The following is a 13,302-nucleotide window of genomic DNA, read 5'->3' on the forward strand; positions in this document are numbered from 1 at the left end:
TTTTAAAATACACAAAATGTTTTATTTTACATTCTATCGAAGTTCCTGCTGGAAAGTGCTGTACTGTACAAGATGCTTCCCTCACCGCAAACTCAGGTTTACTGCTGGATAAATTTTATTTCCACATTAGTCAACTCAACAACCAAGACAGAGCACAATAGAGACAATAAGGGGGTGGCTGTAGCTCAGGCGGTAGAGCAGGTCATCTGCTGATCGGAAGATTGGTGGTTCGATTCCTGGCTTCCCCCAGTCTGCATGCCAAATATCCTTGGGCAAGATATTAACCCCAAATTGCTCTCCGATGCATCCATCGGAGTATGAATGTGTGTGAATGTTACTTAGAAAGCACCTAGAACAATGTGCTTGTGCGAATGGGTGTGAATGGGTGAATGCACAAGTTGTGTAAAGCGCTTTGAGTGCTCAGAAGAGTAGAAAAGCGCTATATAAGAACCAGTCCATTTACCAATATGTGCACTGGTCTAATGATGTTTATGGCTCCCAAAGTATCGAGTATTGAGGTCTATTGCACTGTTGACTATTTACAAAAGTATTGCACAAAAGGTATTGCACAGTGAGGTGAAGAGGCACTACAGCTTAGTTGTTCCCCCCTCCTTTGTCCTCCTGTTTCCCCTCCCTCTCCCCTCCAGAGAGGAGTTAAACAGTCTGATGGCGTGTGGGACAAAGGAGTTTTTAAGTCTGTTAGTTCTTGTCTTGGGGAGAAGCAACCTGTCACTGAACAGACTCTTCTGGTTGTTAATGGCCGTGTGCAGAGGATGCCTGGCATTGTCCATAATGTCCATCAGTTTCTTTAGTGTCCTTTTCTCTGCCACTGTCACCAGGGTGTCCAGCTTCATGCCGACCACAGAGCTAGCCTTCCTGATCAGTTTTTCCAGCCTGGATGAGTCCTTCTTTGCTGTGCTGCTCCCCCAGCACACCACAGCATAGCACTTTAAGAATCTAAAAGATAACAAAATCTGATAGGTAAAAATAACATTTTGAACCAACTAGGTGGTTCCCAAAAATCTGGCGTGCTGTGAGTCCTTAAAAAAATTGAGGAAACCGGAAAAGTAGCAGGACTAAATAACTCTGTACAGCAGATGAACTGTATCTGGAAATCATGTCCTTAAGATGTAGAAAAATATAAAGAAAAGCAAAGACTTGAAGTACCTGAGAGATGCACTGGCCCTTTAATGGATCCATCTGCTGTTTGCTGAAGCCTCATCAGAAACGGTCTCAGTGGAAGGCTGTCAGGAAGCCATTTTTAGTGAAGAGAAACAGGGAGAAAAGGCTGAGGTATGGTAAATTACACGAGAACTGGACTATATCAGTGGCAACAGGTCTTACAGCATTATGAATTCATATTTGACATTTTTGGTTCAAATAATTGTTGATATGACTCCAACAGAGGGTGTTTACATCCATCTGTAAAACACGATGAAGGCTCTGCCAGTGGTGTTGGGAATCTTGAGAAAGCTGATGGAAATATGAACCAGATATTAAGATTTTCATTAATCATGCAGTCCCAGCTGAAAAGCATCTAGTTGGAAAAGGCATATTTTTATTCATTACGACAATGATCCCAAACACACGGTGAATGCAGTAAACGTATACCTAGATCAGTCATGGATTGGCCTCCCCAGAGCCCAGACCTCAACATTTATTAAAGCAGTGTGTTCCGGAAAGAGAGAGTCCAGGCTATGTTCGATAGTAAAGGTGGCCATACCAAATATTGACTTTCAAGTACATTTTTGCCTTATGTACTGTATTTCCATTTATGTTTGCACGTTTCAGTGAATTGCTCTGCCTATTTCCCATTTTCCCAGCAGAATATAACGAAATGAGGATGCCTCAAGACTTTTGCAATATTGTATCAGAAGGAGAAAAAAGGTGACAAATGTCCCAGTTCTTCGTGGTTAATCTTGTTAATGTTGCCTTCTGTTTTCTAATGGTTTCCTGCCAAAAACCCTAAAAAAGTGTTCTCCAACCTCGTGAATTGAAAACACTGGATTTGTTATAGAATAACTTCTAATTAGCTATTATTTCACAGAGGAAATAAGATAATCGATAAAAGAAAAAAAGACGTGAAAAGGAGACAATAAAAGAAGCCCCTTCCTTTCCCACATGTGCTAAACTTAGAGCCAAAGCCTCACCCTGCCGCTTTCCGCTTCATTAGAGCTGTTTAAACAAAACAAGTTTAAAATAGGGTTTCTATCTGAAACAGCACATGCAGTTAAAAGGCCAATGTGGAAAATAAATCCTTGTGATTATAGTTGAACAGGAAGCAGCACTTGCTCTGCCTTTCAGCCCCATTGAACAAGACGTCAGCAGCTCTATGGAGGTAGTTTAGTCTTTTTTACAAATTCAAAATTAAATATGCGAGCACTCAAAAATTAAGGTTCACTGAGAAATGTCCTCATTTTTTAAAAAGAAAGGCATATTCCTTGTTATTTAATACAACATTCAATTGATCAGAAATGTTAGAAATCATGGTAAATGGGCTCATCAATACAAAATCATGATTGTCTTTTTAATTGTATAACTTTGTAGACTACTTTTCCCAAACCATCACTCTAGTGCTCCACTGGCACCTCGTATTACTTAATGCAAGTAGTTTACAGGTGTTGTGTCGTGTCTTTCTACAGATGTAGAAAGGTCAGCTACTCAAGAGACCTTCCCCAAATCTCCCTCATCTTCATCTTCGTCAACGAGGCTCTGTCGGTGATCCTGCGCTCAGTCCACTCAGCTGTCAATCACACACTTGCTCAAGGAGGTCATCCTGGTGGACGACAACAGCGATGACGGTCAGTATAGATTAAATATTTTCTTCAGCTAATACCAAATAAGAAGAGTGGCTTTTTCGCCCTCTGATTAGAAGATGGTTTATAGTGAGTGAAACACAGAATTTCCATCTAAAATCCACTGAGTCATCAGCAGGATTTCTACTGAAAGCAACAAAATACACATCAAATTGTCATTCAGCATCCCAGAAATAATTATCTTATACAATAAGTGTCATGTAACCTGAATATAATTATATAATTAAGTTTTATATTATTATAAAACTGAAACTAGTGAATAACCTTTGCACTGTCCTCTTCCTGCTGTGACAAAACAAATTTCCCACGTGTGGGACTAATAAAGGTTATCTTATCTTATCTTATCTTATCTTATCTTATCTTATCTTATCTTATCTTATCTTATCTTATCTTATCTTAAAAAGGTGGCGCGGTCGTTGATGCTCAGGAAGCAGTAGACCCCCGTTGGTGTTGTTTAGAGTGAGTTGGAGCTTAAAACAGCACCGCAGGGAGCTGAGTGAGAACTTTTATGTCATCTCTCTATTTGCATGTGTGCTTCTGTATTTCTTTATTTATCAACTGTGTTGTTGTGGTGATGAATTTGTATGTTTTTTATGTTTGTTTTCAGCTTTTGATAGTGTAGCAGTGACAATAGTTGGCATACATTAGTGGTTATTTAGGATAGGATGAGCTAATAAGCCATCATGTCTTTGTATTTTGCTAGGAAAATGGGAAATAGATGCAGCAGTTTACTGAAACTTGCAAACATAAGATGCCAGATGCATCTCTCAGGTTGTGTGTCAGTTTTGTGTTATTTCTTAAGGACACAACTTTCAAATTCTGTTCGTCTGCTGTAGATGTTTTTATTTAAGCTGCCAGTTCTTTTGTCCTCTACTTGTTTAGTTTCTTGACATATGTCAAGTTTTTGGCTAATAGCTCTTTGGTAATCACCTTGCTGGTGTGTTATCGTTGTCATTTTTTGTGCAGGAAACAAATTGTGTATTTGTGACAAGCTGCTGGTAATGTGCCAGTAACGAATTTGTCCCTTGAGTTAGGTGCCTTTATTATGTGTGAATGATTCATAGGAACAAACAAATAAAGGACTGCACTGAAAATTATAATAAAATGATGTCCAAAGAAAAATTTGAAGGAGCTTCAGAAAGCCTGAAGAACGTGAAATAAATTACAGAATTAAAAGACAGTTCGGTTCCTTGGAAGCAAAATGTAAAGACAAAATGTTCACACATGGCTCTATGCAACTAAATAAGAGCTTTAGGATTGTCTGAAAGTATTTGTTTGGGTTTTTGCTCGTAATTATCTGCTCCACTCTATGTTCACCTGTTCCTTATTACCCGGCTGCTCTAAAGTGATTTCTGCCAATCTTTGTCAGCTCATCTGTGAGCTTGTTTCACTCATGCGCTCTGCAACAGTCCCTCATGTTATTCTCTGCTTCACAGGTTTTTTACTCATTTTCCACCCCTTGGGCTTTGTTCTCCCAATATCAGCTTTATTTAAATAAGCTTTCTTTATGGTGGTTTTGCTGATTTTCTGTATTCATTTGGAAAAGCTTACAAACCTAACACAAATAATTGGGGTATAACCCTCAATCTCATTGGGCCTGTTTGAGTGCACATATGTCAATGAACTTAAAAAGGGCTAGTATGTGCACTTTGCTAAAGAAATGCTTTGATTATATATATATATACAGTGAGTATATTTTCATAGGTACAGTGGGGCAAAAAAGTATTTAGTCAACCACCGATTGTGCAAGTTCCCCCACCTAAAATGATGACAGAGGTCAGTAATTTGCACCAGAGGTACACTTCAACTGTGAGAGACAGAATGTGAAAAAAAAATCCATGAATTCACATGGTTGGATTTGTAAAGAATTTATTCGTAAATCAGGGTGGAAAATAAGTATTTGCTTGGTGTGCAAAAATCAACTGTGGGAGCAATCATCAGAAAATGGAAGACATACAAGACCACTGATAATCTCCCTCGATCTGGGGCTCCACGCAAGATCTCATCCCGTGGGGTCAAAATGATCATGAGAACGGTGAGCAAAGATCCCAGAACCACACGGGGGGACCTGGTGAATGACCTGCAGAGAGCTGGGACCAAAGTAACAAAGGTCACCATCAGTAACACACTACAACGGCAGGGAATCAAATCCCGCAGTGCCAGACGTGTTCCGCTGCTGAAGCCAGTGCATGTCCAGGCCCGTCTGAAGTTTGCCAGAGAGCACATGGATGATACAGCAGAGGATTGGGAGAATGTCATGTGGTCAGATGAAACCAAAGTAGAACTTTTTGGTATAAACTCAACTCGTTGTGTTTGGAGGAAGAAGAATACTGAGTTGCATCCCAAGAACACCATACCTACTGTGAAGCATGGGGGTGGAAACATCATGCTATGGGGCTGTTTTTCTGCCAAGGGGACAGGACGACTGATCCGTGTTAAGGACAGAATGAATGGGGCCATGTATCGTGAGATTTTGAGCCAAAACCTCCTTCCATCAGTGAGAACTTTGAAGATGAAACGAGGCTGGGTCTTCCAACATGACAATGATCCAAAACACACCACCCGGGCAACAAAGGAGTGGCTCCGTAAGAAGCATTTGAAAGTCCTGGAGTGGCCTAGCCAGTCTCCAGACCTCAACCCCATAGAAAATCTGTGGCGGGAGTTGAAAGTCCGTGTTGCTCGGCGACAGCCCCAAAACATCACTGCTCTCGAGAAGATCTGCATGGAGGAATGGGCCAAAATACCAGCTACTGTGTGTGCAAACCTGGTAAAGACCTATAGTAAACGTTTGACCTCTGTTATTGCCAACAAAGGTTATGTTACAAAGTATTGAGTTGTATTTTTGTTATTGACCAAATACTTATTATGTAGTGTGAAGCGCTTTGGGGTCCTTAGGGACTAGAAAAGCGCTATACAAATGCAGGCCATTTACCATTTAGTGCTTAGTGGGTTGCCCTTTGTGTTCTTATCATGTTGTTTCACACAACCAATACTAAGGCTTGATGTGAGGTTTATAAAGGAGTGCAGGCTGCCAGTGAGAGAAGTGAGACAAAAGAGTTGTCATACTGGGAATGGTTGCTTAAGCTCACTCTGCTGTCCTTTCATATTTATCGACATGAATTCCAATTATTGTGATTGCATGAAAATAATTATGCAAGCTAGGCATAATGTGTCAGGCTTTGATTGTTGCTGCCAGAGGGGACTCTGGAACAGCATTTTTCTTTTTTTCCTCCTTTCTTCAGTAAAGAGGGCTGCAATGGATCTGATGTTAGAGAAGCTAAGAAAAAAATACAAGCACTTTCTTTAGCATGTAGGGATTCTTCTTAAACTCGCCAACTTAGCTGCAATGGTGATATATTCTTTTCAGGCTTTATTAGTCCTGACATCAGATCAAATACTGGAAAACTCCAGCTGGCAGACTGTTCAAGGATAGATGTGCAGATTATAAGCTAAACTGCAGATTCAAAGATCAACTAAAGATCAGTCTTTATAAGCATTTCTGACTTGTTTTGTTTGATGTGTTATCTTCATTTTCTGAACTGTAGAGCAACTGAAAGGTCCACTGGAGGAGTATGTGAACAAACGCTATCCCGGCCTGGTGAAGATTGTAAGGAACCAAAAGAGAGAGGGATTGATCAGGGCCAGGATCGAGGGTTGGAAGGTAGCCACTGCTGAGGTGACAGGATTTTTTGATGCCCATGTGGAGTTCACCCCATCATGGTGAGTGGGTCCTATCATCTAGCGGGAAGCACGGTGTTATTAACAGTCAGGAGTGAATTTTTGGTATTTGGAAAAAGGCTTATTTTAGTGTAAATTAAAGTGAAACACAGCATTCAAAAACAAAAATGACATGTACTCAAAATTAAATCTGGAAAAAAACATATCTTTGCCAAATGTATGAACATTGGAATAACTTATAGAGAGATACTCCCATACGGTTTATGACAAAATTTAATCCAAAGTGATTGATGGCCCTAATCATGACCTTTTGACCTCCCCCCTCCCCCCCGGAAGCGAGTAATGACCGTGACGAATTGCATCCGGAGAAGGGGGGGGGGCGGGAACCCCCCGACATCCGGAGAAGGGGGGGCGAACCCCGGAAGCGCGCCATCTGTCGCTAAGCGTGTCGAATTGCATCCTGAGAAGGGAGGGGGGGTAAACCTCCGGAAGCGCGCCATCTGTTGTTGGGAAAAAAAAGAAAAAAGTTTTTAGAGGGAGGAGAATAAAAGCAGAGAGGAGGAGTTCACAATTTCTAAGCCTCAGACACACAAGATGGATTTCATTCTGCAGCCCAGCAGCTCTCCTGTGTCCGATGAGATCTGCTCTCCCAAAGAAGAAGGCTTTGAATATGCCATATTCAATTACAGCATATTTACTAAGGAAGGCCTCGATCCGGACCTTATGACACTTCCGGAAATACTCCGGAATTGTCTAGTCATTTTCAGACCTGATGCGTCATGTTCCATATACATGAGGGGAGGGGTTTGGTTCCTGAAGCACAGCGGTGATGCAGCAGCTGATTTTGTGCTGTATAGAGAGACAGAGCGGCAGCTAGTTTTCCGCAAACTCATAGTCTGAATTCTGTTTCAATATTATGACGATTTTCTCTGTATTTCTTAATGGGAATAAAGAGTGACTTCCTGTAGAGATTTCAATAGTATTTTATTTTCCTATAATACAGACGCAGTAAAAAAAACCTTTAAGATGATCTGCCTAGCAACAAATTGCATTTTTAGGCTACACCATAGCTTGTGATGAAAAGAAGAACTTTCTATCCGCTTGTAACCTACAGGCTGCCTACCCCGTATGTGTAAAAATGAATAAATATCCCTTAGTGAATACTTTTCTTTGAATACTACTTTTCCTTTTGAGAATCCCTTTTACAAGGGACTGAAAAAACAAACCATAATTGCCGTGACAGGCGATCTTGTTTCACACACACACACACACACACACACACACACACACACACACACACACACACACCGCGGGTCAAGGAGGAGTGAGATATCAGATATCAGTTTTTTCTCAATGCTTATAACCTATAACGCGCCCCCCAAAACAATATTATTATTATTAAAACATCTATAAGGTAGGTTTTGCGCAGCCTGCTCCTTGTCAGACCAAAGTTTTTTTCTTCATTACTTTTAGCTACTTTTACACTGGGTTTTCTCAATAGACAGAAAATGAAAATGAGGAGTCAACAGCCGATATTATCATTGCTTGTAACCCGGTAAATAATTTCGTACATCTCCCCATAAAATAAGCCTTAGTGGAAAAAAGCTCATATTCGAATACGTTTATTCCCCTCTGTGGGAAAGAGTTTTTTTCTCAGAGTCAACCATGAGGCGAGTTTTGTCAACAGCAATTGTCCATTTGGTAAAACAAATATCCGCCTCTAAGTCGTATTTTACCGTTGCAGAATGTGGAAAACAGACAGCCCTCACAGGAGGCACCCAGGGGCCCACCTCACACACCATAGTTAAAATATTTAAATTTCAACTAAATTTGTAGTAATGATCGGATTTCCTCACTTATCTACACCACACTCCTTGATTTCTTATCGTTTCTTATCGTTCCTCTGTCCCTTAATAGAAACTATCCTCCCTTTCAGTTGTCTTTTGCACTTCCATATCGCAAAGCAGTTACTGTAGGTTATTTTCTGCTTATGCATTAATGTAATTAATTAACTTATTTATCCTTAAGTACGGTAATGACTTGAGTTCTAATGCTTTTTGTCTCTTGAGTTAGCCGTCAATGTGGGATTTTTTTACCCTTTTGTTCAGTTAAAGCTGCCTTTCATTCTTCAACGCAGCTTAAACTCTAATAGGTAAGCTTTCTTGTAATTTCTTAGTTCTGCAGGCTTCTTGAAAGACATCCGAGACTCTTCTTTGGATGCTGGATGCCTTTTGTTTTGTTTTCTGTCAAGATGATCCCACACTGCTTCGATTATCTTGAGGTTCGAACCCTGGAGAGATCAATCCATGACTGATGCGTTGTTTCATCCAGGCATACTTTGACTACAATGGCAGTATGTTTGCGATCATTGTCGTACTGAAAGTTGCTGCCAATCAGACATTACTTGGTATTACATGGTCGATCAAAATCTGGTGGAACTTTTCTACATTCATAATTTGATTAATTTGGATAAGAGCTCCAACAACACTGGCTGAAATCCAGCCTCAAAGCACGGTAGAGTATCCACGCTGTGTTAAAGACGGCTATAGACATTCACTGTTGTATCTCTCTTCGGACCTCTTCCATGCATATTTCAAATTTGGATTCATTACTCCATAAGACATATTACAGCTGATTTCTTTTTCCAGTCAATTTCTTGTGTAATTTGGCACACCTCAGCCTTATTTTTCTCTGTTCTCCTTCCTTAAGAATGGCTTATTAACAGCCACCCTTCCAACTCAGATAACTTTTGATGAAATGTTTACAGCACTTGAGTTACTCGCCACGGCCATCCTAAATGCTAAGAACACTAAACTTTAATTCTAAATTACGTTAACCAGAAAAAACAAGCCAAAGTCGAGATGTTGCTGAGCTGACCTGTGCTATGCTATGCCTTCTAAAGCACGTATAATGTAAACAGAACTGGTCTTTGCACAGAAGCCTGTGGAGCTTCATAATTAACCTCAGTGTGTGAAGAGCACTCTCCATTTAATAATAGCTGTAATAAAATGTTATGGCCGACGGTGTTAAACGCTGCACTTGGGTCTAGCAGGGAAGATTTCAACTTTTCAATACGAATGAAGGCTGAAAACTGATTAGATTAATGTCTGATGATCTTTTCTGTGCTTCTTCAAGTTTGTAACACCAAACATATTAAAGGATGATGTAAGGCTCACAGGAAGAGTTTAATTAGACACACATTTACTATTTTCTTTATACTCTTTCTTTCTTGACATGTTTAATATGATTACTATCAGAGGAGAAAATGACCCTTGTGTAGTTTAAAAAAGTTTTATTTAATCAAACTGTAATGTTGTTGAACTCTGACGGACGTGTCTTTTAATCTTGTCAACAAATCCTTAATCATCTAAATCTGCCATTTATCATCTAGTAAAATGTTCCCTCTGCTTCTGCTGCACATCTCCCCGGACACTCTCCGCTTCACCTGTCCTGTGCAGGTGGTCCAACCCCTGCCTGCCTCCTTAAACTGGGGTGTTTAAATCTCTTTACCTCTGTTGTGAACTTCACACAAAGTTTGTGGTAACAAAATCAAACTGACGAGGATCTCGTTTGAAAAACACACACTCACGAGACAAAATAAAAACAGACTGCTCAAAGCAAAAGCAGAGCCCTCACAGCTGGTAGTACAAAACACAGCGACAACATGCGTATTAGATACCCTCAGTGCCAGAAGCATAAATATGAAAAAATGTGATCACCAAGAGTATCCTAACAACGGCGTTGAGGTGGGTGTTACAGTAAAAAAAAAAAGTAGCCAAATTTTCATCTGAAAATGTTGAATTTTAGTAAAAACAATGCTCTGTAGTTTGATACTGTCGTTACAGACTAAGCAGATGTTTAAAGCCTTCGGACGCTCATTTGAAACGCACTCATTCTCCTTATCAGCTGGAAACATTAAAGCCGTAAAATGACTTTTTCAAACGGATAAAAACTATTGAACAACAGCAATGTTGAGCCTGTTCCAAAATTTGGATGTACATGTGTTGAAGGTGTGGGTCTTGTTGAATTATTAAACATACATTCTTTAATTTTTCGAGCCACAAAAACAACAACTTTTAATTTTCTTCTGCTTGAGTATCGGCCTCGGGTAGCTCTACTTATCATTGCTCAGTCAGTTGTCTGTTTGTGCTACTTTTTTAAGGAGCAGCGTATTATTGGTAAGGGTGACTTTATGTGTTTAGCTACTTAAGTGGAAGTACTGTGGATAGTTTTACCTTACATACATAGATCTACCAATACAGCTTCTGAGGTAACTGTTTACAAAATGTTATAATCTATTCAAAGGTTCTTTGCAATTTTACATTGATAAACATTATCCTTAACACATTTGGCCCACATAAAGTACTATGGCCATCACACTGTCATTTAGAATTGTTTAAATAACTCCTGTCTTAAGTCCTTCCATCAAAAAAAAAAAAAAAAAAAAAAAAAACATGGTTCACTTTTACATCACAAAATGTTAGAAATATAAGTCGTTCATAACAAACTGAAAGGTTGGGAGTTTAAAAATCCAAACCGATGGAAGAATCAGAATCAGAATACTTTATTGATCCCTGGGGGAAATTATTTTTTGTTACAGTGCTCCATTATAAACCAACATTAAGACAAGACAGACAATACACTAACTAAGAATAGTACAATATATACATATATATACATACATACATACATACATACATAAGTCACTCATAAATAAATAGCTGGAAAAGAAACATGTGTAGCTGTAGCAGCAAACAGTGTGTTAAGTGGATGCGTTGTACAGGGAGATGGCCACAGGCAGGAAAGATTTCCTGTGTCGTTCAGTGGTGCTTTTCGGTAATCTCAGTCTCTCACTGAACGTGCTCCTGTGACTGACCAGCATGTCATGGAGTGGGTGGGAGGTGTTATCCAACATTGTCTTTATCTTGGACAGCATCCGCCTCTCCGACACCACCTTGAGGGTGTCCAGCTCCATCCCCACAACATTGCTGGCCTTACGGATCAGTTTATCGAGTCTGTTGGCATCTGCGACCCTCAGCCTGCTCCCCCAGCATGCAACAGCATAGAGGATCGCACTGGCCACAACAGACTCATAGAAAACTCATAGAAAATAGGAAGCAGAAGTAGAAGACTATAACGTCTCAGAGCACACGGTGTCTATTATTGTGTAGACATGTATAAATAAGAGCTTAATAAAGATGCTTAATTTCTTAAGAAATAAACAGGTGGAGTGATCTTTATCAAAAGTGGATGTTGCATCTGTGGCTAAACCACTGTACCCAAAAAAACTTTAAAAATCTACTGTGTGTGAGGCTGTGTAAGTAAAGCTTGCCCTTCACACCCGCGTGTAATAAACCATTTGTTGAGGGGTTGTGGATTTGGCACCTCAGCATTGTGAAAGTGGGGAAACATGTTTCTGGCTGTGCATAAGATTTCTGCTTACAACTTAGAATCTCAGTTCTAAATGAAATTCAGATGTTTTTTTTAAGTATGGCTAATGTATTATTTGACTTCTAAGACACACACACACACACACACACACACACACACACACACACAAGAACAACACAGAGAAGAACAAGAGGGGGTCGTTTTACTACGCATCATAAAAACGCAATCATTCATAACATGGACAGTGAGAAGTAAAACTCGTCGTCTTACCACATGTTATATTCTGTAAACTTAAAATAATCCGCAGAAATTAGAGTTTAGTGTTTTAATTCATCTATTAAAAAACACGAGTCAACATTACTGAAGTGACGCTTTAACGATGCGTCTTATCATCGTGTTTATGATGATAAAACATGTTCTCTCGTTAGTAGATGTCTGCGCTGTCACTTGTCACGAAAATGTTCAGAGCCAGGGTTCCTCTTTAATTACCATTGATCGTTAATAGGGTCACAAAAGATTTGTCGCATTATCCCCATAAACAAAATGCTTTTATAGAAATCATTGTGATACAAATATTTAGATTCTTGATTCACAATGTGCACGAACTCAAAATCTTTAGAGGTTCATATTTACTGATACTGTCGTGACCTTCCTTCTGTGATTGGATTTTCACTTATTGTCGGCTTTACAGTCACATAAAATTCATTCCAATTTTTTGCCTTTGCTTCAATTAAGGTGTTTCTTTAAATCTACAGCAGCTCCCTTTTCAAAAGGTTTACTGACATAGTAAGGAAGTAGCTAGGGAACTCGGTAAGTATGAGCAACAACAGCTTAGGGACTGTTTCTACAATAAAGAGGAATTCATCATCATCTGCAGTTCATCAAAAAAAAAAAACAATTCAGCAGATCCTCAAAGTATGGATACAATCTGTTTTCAGCTGTAGAGGTACGCTTCACGTACTTATCAACATGCAGTTTAGAGGCTTGCATTAGAGTGCTTTGGTACTTGGACCTCTTTTATTTAGCACGGTTATACCGTTGTGTATTTAGCTATATAAATATGCTCAAGAGTCTATCGTATGTTTGTCATGCAATTAAAAATTCAAAAATATAATTTTTAAATCAGTAACTTTGCAAATTTAGCGCGGACCCTCACCCCTCCCTCCGGCTCCCACGGCCCCGCTGTCACCGTAAGACTCATACTCTTCCCCCCACGTATGCTGCTATTGATCGTTGTCAGTTGTCAGTAAACCTTTTGAAAAGGGAGCTGCTGTAGATTTAAAGAAACACCTTAATTGAAGCAAAGGCAAAAAATTGGAATGAATTTTATGTGACTGTAAAGCCGACAATAAGTGAAAATCCAAAAAACGCCTCCAATCCTAATGATCTCCCTCCCCCCCCCCCTCTCTCTCTCTCT

At 39.7% G+C, this 13,302-nt stretch overlaps 1 long non-coding RNA gene and 2 pseudogenes across 3 annotated transcripts in view; 2 read left to right on the forward strand and 1 right to left on the reverse strand.

The window, feature by feature from the left end:
• LOC309687733 lies at nucleotides 1-2,634 on the reverse strand. The gene is made up of 2 exons (XR_014270835.1): nucleotides 1,168-2,634; nucleotides 1-957 (listed from the first exon to the last, which is right to left on the reverse strand). It is a non-coding gene; the product is annotated as an uncharacterized lncRNA (long non-coding RNA).
• The window catches only part of LOC309687732 (polypeptide N-acetylgalactosaminyltransferase 17-like), a 106,711-nt pseudogene that overhangs the window by 17,797 nt on the left and 75,612 nt on the right, over nucleotides 1-13,302 (forward strand). The window lies entirely within an intron of this gene.
• LOC309687638 (polypeptide N-acetylgalactosaminyltransferase 17-like) overlaps nucleotides 2,635-13,302 on the forward strand; it is a 27,834-nt pseudogene continuing 17,166 nt past the window's right edge. The window contains exons 1-2 of the transcript in view: nucleotides 2,635-2,801; nucleotides 6,362-6,536. The product of the transcript in view is annotated as a polypeptide N-acetylgalactosaminyltransferase 17-like (transcript). The remainder of the gene's footprint in view (nucleotides 2,802-6,361; nucleotides 6,537-13,302) is intronic.

The sequence above is a fragment of the Aulonocara stuartgranti genome, assembly GCF_965226115.1.
Source record: "Aulonocara stuartgranti genome assembly, chromosome: 14".
Lineage (NCBI taxonomy): Eukaryota > Metazoa > Chordata > Actinopteri > Cichliformes > Cichlidae > Aulonocara > Aulonocara stuartgranti.